This window comes from Nicotiana sylvestris, chromosome 4, assembly GCF_000393655.2.
Source record: "Nicotiana sylvestris chromosome 4, ASM39365v2, whole genome shotgun sequence".
In the NCBI taxonomy this organism is placed as follows: Eukaryota; Viridiplantae; Streptophyta; class Magnoliopsida; order Solanales; family Solanaceae; genus Nicotiana; species Nicotiana sylvestris.
Genome location: NC_091060.1, coordinates 39,740,429 through 39,749,821, shown reverse-complemented (window position 1 = coordinate 39,749,821; position 9,393 = coordinate 39,740,429). Strand labels below are relative to the sequence as shown.

Here is a 9,393-nt window from a genome sequence, read left to right as displayed (position 1 = left end):
TGAGACTAGGCGTTACACTCTAGTGTCGATTGTGTTCAGGTGTACTAACACCAAGGGATTCTCTTTCTAATTCAGCTCGTAGCCCATCAATGCTAACTAAAACTAAAGACAAAATAACAAAAACTACCTATACCTGGTTCAAGATAAACCATTGGAAAAGAACTGTGGCCCAAAGAAAAACCAAAGGGGAGTTACTACACTAACTAAAAATAAAATAAAAAAATCTTTTTGGTATTTTCTCTAGACTACTTCCCTCAAGAAATGGTCTCAAATATCTATCAAAGCAAAACCAAACACCAAAAACAATCAAAGCAAAACCAAAGAAAAATTCAACAGTTAAATTATTACAAACACATATATACATTGAAGTATCCCCTACCCCACACATAAAATGTAGACATGTCCTCATGGCATAAAAACTTAAAGAACAGTAAGGTAAAGGCACTTCCCTGGAAGATCACTCCTGATCGGAGACAGTGTCTGGGTTCACATTGCATGCACGACCCATAGCTCTTAACCAGCCTAAAAATTTCTTCTCCGACTTCACTTGCCTGTCAGCCACTGCGTCTATGCGGGCACCCAAATCAGTGACTGGGGTACGCAACCCAGCCAGATCCTGCTCCAAACCTGTCAGGCGTGTACTTCGGCGGGGCTGTAAAGGGCCTGCCTCTTCAACTCTCATAGGTTGTGGGACCTCAGCTGCTTCAGAATCATCATCATCTGATTCATTATCTGATTCATCAACATTCACCACCGGCTCCATCCCAATTCTGATTTTTCTTGTCATGAATGGTAATTTCCCATCAACTCTAAGGTCTTCAGGGACCCTAGCAATATGACACAGCCTGGTGACGAGAGAAGGAACGTAGAAGCCTTTGAGTAACTCTGGTGATCTATTCAATATCTCATCATGGAAGAGCCGTGCCACATCAAAATCCCTGTGGGCTATGAAATAGTAGATCAATGCTGCTCGTGGTAGATTGACATCAGTCGTATTGCTGGAGGGTAACAGCTGACTAGTGATAATAGTTAGCCAACACTTAGCCTCTCAATTGAGACACTGGGAGTTAAGGTTTAAAGAGAGGAGAGAGAGAGAGATTAGAAAATATGAGGGGGTCATTTATGTTGATATATTAGGGGGGGGGGTTGAATAAATATAAAATAGAGAGGAAGAAAATAAAGAAAATGAAGAAAAAATTAAAAAAAAAACGTATCTGGTGCCCACCGCGGTCCTACCGCGACCGCGGTGGGCTAAACAGTCCAAAACAGAATGTTATTGTTTCACTGCGGTTCTACCGCGGTTCTATCGCGACCGCGGTGATGCCTAGATTATTATATATATATATATATATATATATATATATAGGATGTTACATAAAAAACAAATACTACAAACAATATTCGTGGGTTGCCTCCCACGCAGCGCCTGGTTTAACGTCGCGACACGACGCAGTCTTGGAGCATCACTCCTCATTCACGTACTGGGGCTCTTCCAACATGATTATCTCTCTGTCCCCTTTTTCATTTGCCATTCCAAGGTAATGTTTCAACCTCTGACCATTCAATGTGAACTTATTCGTCCCATCCTCTGATTCAATCTCAACAGCTCCACTTGGGAACATTTACACCACTCTGAAAGGTCCTCACCATCAGAACTTCAACTTACCCGGAAATAATCTCAATTTGGAGTTTTATAACAACACTAGCTCTCCAGATTTGAAGTTTCGGTCCACGATGTTCTTGTCCTGCATAAGCTTCATCCGTTCTTTGTATAATCTAGCACTCTCAAATACATGGAACCTGAATTCCTCAAGCTCATGTAACCCAGTGACTCTGTTAGTACCTGCTGTTTTCATGTCCAAGTTCAACTGTCACAATTCCCAAAGTGCTTTGTGCTCAAGCTCCACCGGGAGGTGGCATACCTTACCAAAGACCAATCGGTGACATACCAATTGGAGTTTTAAAGGCTGTGCGGTATGCCTACAATGCATCATCCAACTTCCTTGCCCAATCGGTCCTTGTTGCATTCACTGTTTTTGTAAGGACACTTTTAATCTCCATGTTGGACACTTCAACTTGCCCGCTCGATTGTGGATGATATGGGGTGGTCACCGTATGACGAACTCTATATTTTTCAAGCAGCCGTGCGAACGCTCTATTACAGAAATGAGTTGCGCCATCACTGAGTATAGCTCTTAGGGTGCCAAATTGTGTAAAAATGTTCTTCTTTAGAAAGCCTGTTACCCCTTTAACATCATTGGTTGGGAGAGCCACTGCTTCGACCCACTTGGAGAAGTAGTCAACTGCTACCAATATGTTCTTGTTACCATATAAGCTGACAAATGGCCCCATGAAGTCGATCCCCTACATGTCAAAAACCTCAACCTCTTGAATTGTGGTCATTGGCATCTCATGTCTGTGAGATATATTGCTTGTCCTTTGGCATTCATCATAGCTTTTGACCCAAGTATGGGTATCCTTGAACAGGGTTGGCCAATACAAGCCCGACTCCAACACCTTAGCTGCTGTCCGAATTCCTCCAAAGTGCTCACCATATGGTGAGGCATGGCATGCCTGCAAAACAGAATTTTGATCTTTCTCGGGGATACACTACCGGATCATGTTATCTACACAGATTTTAAACAAAAGAGGTTCATCCCAATAATAAGACCGACAATCACAAAAGAACTTTTTCTTTTGAATAGAGGAGAGCTCGTGAGGTACAATACCACTTGCTAAATAATTAGCAATGTTAGCATACCATGGTGCTTCCTTCATTGTTATTTCTAGTAACTATTCATCCGGGAATTTCTCTGTTATATCCTCAATCTTTACTTTCTTTTCAGCTCCTTCCAACCTTGAGAAGTGGTCAACTACTTGGTTCTCTGTCCCTTTTCTATCACATATCTCCAGATCGAATTCTTGTAACAGAAGAGCCCAACGAATCAAGCGTGACTTTGACTCTTTCTTTTCTATCAGGTACCTAATTGCTGCATGGACAGTGTAAATAATAACTTTTGAGTCAATTGAGTATGACCTGAATTTGTCGAATGCAAAAACAACAGCCAACATCTCCTTCTCCGCCACGGTGTAATTGAGTTATGCACCGCTAAGTGTTCTGCTTGCATAGTAAATCGGGTGCATCAGTTTATCTTTTCTGTGCCCCAAGACTGCTCCTATAGCATAATCGCTTGTATTGCACATGAGCTCAAACGGCTGCTCCTAGTTGGGTGCAACAATGATGGGTGCAATCACCAATCTCTTTTTCAACTCCTCAAATGCCAACCTGCAATCATTAGAAAACAAAAAGGGATGATCCTTTTCAAGGAGTTTGCATAATGGGTTAACAATTTTAGAGAAATATTTTATGAATCGCCGGTAGAACCCGCGTGTGCCCAAGGAAACTTCTCACCGCCTTGACTGAAGTAGGCGGTGGCAACTTTTCAATCACGTCAACCTTAGCATGGTCAACCTCAATTCCCTTACTGGATACTCGATGCCCTAGGACGATCCCTTCTTGTACCATAAAATGGCACTTCTCCCAGTTTAGCACTAAATTTATCTCCACACATCTTTTGAGCACTCTTTTTAAATTGTGAAGACAATCCTCAAATGAATCCCCCACTATGGAGAAATCATCCATAAAAACCTCCATAATATCCTCCACCATGTCTATGAAAAGGGCTAACATGCACCGTTGAAATGTCGTTGGTGCATTGCAAAGCCCAAAAGGCATTCTCCAAAAGGCGAAGATGCCATACAGACAAATAAAGGATGTTTTCTCTCTATCTTCGGGGGCTATTGAGATCTGATTGTACCCCGAATATCCATCCAAGAAATAGAAGTGTGGTCGCCCGGCCAGCCTGTCCAATATTTGGTCAATGAATGGCAGAGGAAAGTGGTCCTTCCAGGTGGCTATGTTCAATTTTCGGTAATCCATGCAAATCCGCCATCCCGTGACTGTACGAGTTGAGATCAACTCGTTGTTCTCATTTTGTACAACCGTCATTCCCTTCTTTTCGGCACACATTGGACAGGACTGACCCAATTGCTATCAGATATGGGGAAAATGATTCCCGCATCTAACCATTTGATCACTTCCTTCTTCACCACCTCTTTCATATTCGGGTTCAGCCTTCGTTGATGTTCTCTAGAAGGTTTATGCCCTTCTTCCAAGAGAATTTTGTGCCTATAAAAGGATGGGCTGATACCCTTTATGTCTACCATAGTCCAACCAATGGCAGTCTTCCATTCCTGTAGTACTTGTAGGAGCTGCTCTACCTGCACATCTAGCAAACCGGATGATATAATGATAGGAAAAGTAGAGTCGGGGCCTAAGAAAACGTACCTGAGGTGAGCTGGGAGTGGTTTCAGCTCCATCTGGGTGGTTCCTCTACTGATGGCTTTGCTGTAGGTGTAGCCCTTTTTTCTAACTCAAGGGACTCGTACTGAGGTTCCCTCTTCCAAAATCCTTGGCCTTCAAGTGCCATGACCAACTCAGCTAACCCGTTATCATCCATCTCCTCTAAGTTTGTTAGGCAAGCCTCTAATGGATCTTTAGCAGTCAAGGTCACATCATCTTCGTGTAGGATTACATCCACTGCCTCCACTAAGGAGCAATTAGCATATTCACCGGGTCTCCTCATGGATTGCTGAACATTGAATATGACTTCTTCATTGTTCAGCCTCATTTTTAATTCCTCAGTCTCACAATCAATCAGTACTCTCCTAGTGGCTAAGAATGACCTCCCTAAAATGATGGGGATCTCCTCATCTACTTGACAGTGCAGAATAACAAAGTATGCAGGGAACACAACTTCCCCACTTGTACCAACACATCATCAAGAATCCCAGTCGGCCGTTTAACTATGCGGTCTGCCAGCTGCAATAGCATCGAAGTCGGTCTAGCTCTGCCAATGCCCAGTTTGGTGTATACAGCCAGAGGCATCAAATTTATGCTGGATCCTAAGTCACATAATGCCCTTGCAAAGGCATAACTCCCAATAGTGCATGGAATCGTAAAGCTACCTGGGTCAGACATCTTTTAAGCCATGGGTTTTGTCACTACTGTACTGTAGGTCTGCGTCAGAGTCACTATGGATAGGTCCTGAAAGTCAAACTTTTGTGACATTAGATCCTTCATCATCTTCATATAACCTGGCATCTCCCTCAAGGCATCTATCAACGGAATATTCAACTGAATTTGTCGCAACATCTCCATGAATTTTCTGTATTGATCTTCCTTCTTTTGTTTTACCAGTCTTTGAGGGAATGGTGCAGGTACCACCCTTTGTGCACTGCTTGCTGGCTTCTCTTTGTTGGGGTTCTGTGGCATAAGAGGTACCTCTTGTTCTGCAGCTTGTTCACTCGCCTTTGCCTTACCCTTTTCACCCTGATCTAGTTCAATTACCACTTCAGTAAATTCTGATGGTTCATCTACCTCTAGTGGAATTGGCGTGGCTGGCGTAGTCTCTTTGCTGGCTTGTTCCTTTTCCTTCTCTTTGTCTAAATCTCTGCCATTTCGGAGACTTACTGCCATCAGCTGATTCGGGGTTTGCTCTTTGGGGTTGATATTTGTGTCCGCTAGCAATGTTCCCTGGGGGCGATTGTTTAAAGCCATAGACAGCTGCCCCAACTGAGTTTCAATGTTCTTTATAGCTGAATCATGCACTGCCAACTTTTCCTGCATCTTACCATTTGTCCTAATGAGTTGCTGAAGCATACCCCTGATCTCTACCATATTGTTATCTTGTTGTTGAGTAGGTGGCTGATATGTCAACTGTAGTTGGTTCTGCTGTGGATAACCCTGCTGTCTCTGGTAGCACCAGTTGGCCTTGAGGTTGCATACCTCCAGGTTGTTGCATGTTTGGCCTATATTGCTGATATGGTGCCGGTCTCCACTGCTGTCCTCCTAGTCTCTGAACCCCAAAGTTGTTGACATAATTCATATATTCTCTTACCCCTTGATTGTCACCTTCTCCACTCCATGAGCACACATAAGACTGATTAATACAGGGTGTACACAGTCCTCCATTTGTTGTGTCAACAATATGCACCTGTTTCGTACCCATCTTGTCAATCTTCTTTGTCAATATACTCATCTGAGTCAGGAGTGTGGCCATGTTCTCTACATGCGAATTATTTGGGTCAAGAGGAACGGAATGCATTATGGGTGCTAGTGTTGTACCTCTAGTCATCCACCCCGAATTTTGGGACATCTTGTCAAGAAGGACTTTGCACTCGGTGAATGTCTTACTCAAAAATGCACCTCCAACTGAAGCATCCACATTGGCCTTTAAATTGTTAGCTAACCCCATGTAGAACCTCTGCCCGAGCATTTTATCCGGAATACCATGATGAGGACATTTCACTAGCATCCCTTTGAACCTTTCCCAAGTTTCTTGCAAGGTCTCAGTCGGCTGCTGCTTGTACTGTAATATTTCATCAATCTGCCTTGCGGTTTTGTTGGGCGAGAAGAAATTATTCAGGAACTGCTTGACTAATTCCTCCCAGGTGACAATGGAATTGATTGGGAGCGAATACAGCCAAGTCTGAGCTTCCCCAGTCACAGAGAATAGAAATAGTAGTAGCTTGATAGCTTCTGGGATCATATTTGGCTGCCTTTGGGTCATACAAATCGACAAAATTTTTTTCAAGTGTTGCTGAGGGTCTTCAATGTGTGACCCGGAGAACAATCCCTTATTCTGCAGAAGGTGCAACATGTTGTTGGTAATCTGGAATGTCTCCACTTAAATTGGGGGCACAACAATAGCAGTAGCCAGGTTGTCAACTGTAGGTTGTGCTCAATCATAAAGTGCAGCTTCTGGCACAAGCGGTTCCACTACTCCAATGTTTGGGGGCGCTGGCGCATCCCCGACGTTTCTATTGATGTTTTCTGCGTCACCCATATCAAATTCGAGCTGGTGTGGGTGCTGTGATTGGTGATCCTCTTGTTGGCACGGTTCAATGCCCTGAATGTTTTCTCGGGGTCTGAGAGTCCTTCAAGCAGTTCTCCAATCCTCGAAGAGTTTCTAGGCATACACCTGAAGTTCACAAAAGTTCAAACGTGAGACTTTCAATAAAAAGGTTGTTTAACACCTTCAAAAATTGATTTAAACTAATAATTCTAACACTACTTTTAAGTTGTAATAAATAAACCGTTAGGTCCCCAGCAACGGCGCCAAAATTTGATCACGCCCAACTATGTCTTCTAAAAGACAAAGCGGTCGTTGCAAATATAATCCGATTTTAAGTCCAGAGTCGAATCCTCAGAGAACTAACCTATCTATTACAACTTTTTGGCAATGCTATTATCAACTCAACCACTTTCTAGATGTAAGATTTTGATCAATAAAGATTTAGTTTTCGTTTAACTACTTCAAATAATATTAAAAATAAAAATAAGCTTAAGCAAAGATAATTCAATGGTAAAAGGTCTAGGACAGTGATGTCCCCAATTGCTAGTTTTAGATCTTGACTCTTTCGCTATAATCTCGCCGTAATATTCTATGAGGATTAAGAGCTATGGGTTATCGTAATTATCTCTCGATCAACTATAATAATTTACTAGAGCATTCTCTCGAACTACTCTAGCTGACAATATGTACAGCTCTAAATTTTCCCACCAAAGTTTCGTTATCTCTAAACTCACTTTTAAGTTCAAGTAATGAATCTCTTCAATTAACCAAAAATGGTATTGTTCAACATCAATCTAACCCAATATTCTTTCTCAAGCAATAAGAGGTAACTAGACACGATTAATCAAGAGCCCATGCAATTAACCACCATACAAAATATAGTAGAACGATCATATAATAAATCCGGCTCGATTATAACAAGTTGAGTCAAAACTTCAACCAACAATTGGGTTCATCAACCCTAGATAAGTGTTTAGCTACTCATAACAAAAGAGAAAACTACTAAATTGTTCATAATGTAAGATTGCAAGAAAATAAAAGGGAGAAAGAAAAACTTTAATGTTTGGTTGATCTTCTCACACTTGTTATTGCCTCTATTAATGTCTAAAAAATAGCTTAGCTTTATTGTGGACGAGCTTCTAAAGTTTAATGTTTGGAACACGTTTTCCCAATTTTTGCCCTTTGGTCCCTCAATTTTCTGGCGAATGATCAGTTCATCGCGGTCACAGCAGAACCGCGGTAGGACCGCAGTGAATGCTAAACATTCTGCCTCGCCACTTGATCTGTCGCGGTTTAACCGCCTTTCCACCGCGACCACGGTGGATTTTTTTCGCTATTTGATGCTCGGGTACTTCTTGATTGGGCATTTTCTTCACATTATTGACTTCAAAACACTACTTAGTGCTTCCTCGCTTAGATTATTCCCTACGAAGCAAAAGAACATCAATTAGAGCATTTTGTTATCAATTTGCCTATAAAACCACAGTAAAGTATGGTAATATTGAGGTGTAAATATCATCTATATAGCCTAATATCACTGGAATAATTTGACGGGGTCCCAAGAGACTTGAGTGGATTCCGGATGGTTAATGGATCAAATTTGGAATTTGAAGAAGAATTGAAACAACTAGTATCTGGTGTAACTGCACCTGCGAGGCATTGGCCGCAGGTGCAAAGCCGTAGAAGCGACCTAGGTGTCGCAGAAGTGGAGCGGGGCAGTCAGGTGAAGGACCGCAGGTGCGGAGTTGTGGCCGTATCTGCGCAAGTGCAGAAGAAAAGAAAGAGGCGCAAAAGCGGAGGAGCGGGATTTTGACCACACATGCGAAGTCGCAGAAGAGACTACTGTTCCGCAGGTATGAAAATGTTGCTGGCAAAAGGGTTTTATAAAAGCAGGACTTGGCCTATTTTTTTCCCATTTTCATTTGGGTTGGATGAATTTTGGAGCTCTTGGAAGGGAAATTTTCATCATCTATGTCAAGGTAAGTGATTCCCACCTATTGCAAGTTAAATACTTGGATTATATATGGATTGTGACATGAAAATTTGTAGAAATTATAGGATTTGGAAGAAAACCTAGAAATTGGTATTCTTAGATTTACACCACGAAATTGGATATGGAATTGGGAATAAATTATATATTTGAGTTCGTAAGGTTATGGGTAATGTTTATCTTCAAAAAAATTCGGATTCCAGGCACTTGGTCCGGAGGGTGATTTCTATCGACTTTCCGAGCGAAGTTGGAAATTGTTGTAAATAGAATTTTTATGAGTATTAGCATATATTTTCATTGGTTTACGCTTCTTTGGCTAGTTTTGGAGCGTTGAGCATCGGTTTGAGGTGCTAGAGTGGTGATGGAGTCGATTATGGAACTTCAGAGCGAGGTAAGTCTCCTTTCTAACCCTGTAAGAGGGAATTAACCCTATAGGTGAACTAAATTATTATGTGCTTCTACTTGTGGGAGCTACGTATGCACGAG

General features: G+C 42.0%; 1 non-coding gene across 1 annotated transcript; it reads left to right on the top strand.

Moving 5' to 3' along the window:
- Positions 1 to 6,348: 6,348 nt before the first annotated feature.
- Positions 6,349 to 6,455, top strand: LOC138890963 (small nucleolar RNA R71). The gene has a single exon (XR_011407325.1). It is a non-coding gene; the product is annotated as a small nucleolar RNA R71 (small nucleolar RNA).
- Positions 6,456 to 9,393: the final 2,938 nt, after the last annotated feature.